Raw genomic sequence first — 1812 nt, 5'->3', positions numbered from 1 at the left:
ATATATATATATATATATATATATATATATATATATATATATATATATATATATATATATATATATACATATATATAGATATATATGTACATACGGATAGATAGATATATGCATATATGGATATCACTGTATCACTGTCAACTATTATCTACCACACTATCAACTGTTATATATCGCTGTTCACCGTGCACTTTCAATTCTTTCTTTGCACGATTTTTTTTTGTTCATCATGTCCCAAATCGCTTAACTAAATCATCTTTCCATCCTCGTGGAATTAACTTAAATAGTTCAATGAGAACTACAACTCACTGATCCAGAAAATTAATGCCTGTATTTGGAAAGCGAAAACTTCAAGACAGCGCAGCGGGAGCCTAACGGAAGGATCTCAGAGGTGACGACGAAAATGCTACAGAAACGGAAAGCTATGAAAATAAACATGAATTATATAACCTTGAATATTCTGTTCTCTGCAAAGTGATCAGAAAACATATAGAAAATGACTTCGAGAATTCCAAACTGAAGAAACTGATGCAGGCTATCTTCCTTACTACCGCCATACAATCATAAATGTCTCCACTACTACATGTTATGGTACATACACTATACAGACGAGAGCACAAGCTCGAAGCGCAATTTTGCAACTTCATCTTCAGAATATATCCGTTTTACTATCACTGCTGCTATCACCTATACAACAATTACAATCACCACTATTAACTGACATTAAACGTTACAACGATCAGTAACACTACTTCAACTTCAAGGTAAACATCAACGCCATGCTGCTGCTACTACTACTACTACCACTAGTATCAACACCACCACTACTAGTACTACTATTACAAATATTACAACTGCCATTAATACTACTGCTACAACCACTATTTCTTCTACTACAACTAACAAAAGCGTCACTGTCGCCATCATCGCAACTAACGCCAGACACTATACATGCACCAGCCTAGATGGCACAAGCACAACCAAGTTCCTTAACATCATCCCCCAAGTACCCACAAATCACCCACCACCAGCACCACCACCATGTAATATTATCCCCACTAGTATCTATTCATCACTATCGTCATCTCCACTAGTACCTTGCTTCACACGAACAAACCACTAGGTCATATTAAACAAACTCGGCTCAGTATTCATTCCCCATATTAATCAAAAATTTCACTCATCTGATCCCATTCAAATTATCTCCCTTGTTAATTTTTCCAGCTTTTTTTTCTTTAGTTCTTATTAAATCACCCCTGGAGGGAGTTTTTGCTTACTAATTCTTTGGATAATTTCAATTGATCGAAGTTTTCTATATTTTGTATTTGCATAGATAATTCGATGGTGTTACTTTCCAACTTTTCACTTGAAACAATTTTTACCCTAATTTCAACTTTGTTTCGTCATGGTGGTGGTGGTGGTGGTGATAGTAGTGATGCTGGTGATGATAGTGATAATGCTGGTGATGATGCTACTGCTGCTACAGATGATGATGATGATAATTATGGTGGTGGTGGTGGTGGCTGAGGCAGCTGCTGCTGCTACTGGTGATTATGACAATTATGAAATTGATGGTAGTGGTAGTGGTGGTGCTGGCGGTAGCAGTGTGTGGCGGCACAGTGGTGGAAGTAGGGGTGCTACTGCTGCTGCTGCAACTGATTATTATGATAATGATAATGAAGATGATGGTGGCGGCAGTAGTAGTAACAACAACAGAAGCGGTGGTGGTGGCGGTGGTGACGGTGGCGGCGGTGGTGGTGGTGGTGGTAGTAGTGGTGGTAGTGGTGGCGGCGGCGTCGGTGGTGGTGGTGT

Source organism: Octopus bimaculoides, chromosome 1 (genome assembly GCF_001194135.2).
Source record: "Octopus bimaculoides isolate UCB-OBI-ISO-001 chromosome 1, ASM119413v2, whole genome shotgun sequence".
NCBI classification, from domain to species: domain Eukaryota; kingdom Metazoa; phylum Mollusca; class Cephalopoda; order Octopoda; family Octopodidae; genus Octopus; species Octopus bimaculoides.
The sequence above is the reverse complement of the archived record's forward strand: the minus strand, read 5'-3'. Positions refer to the sequence as shown.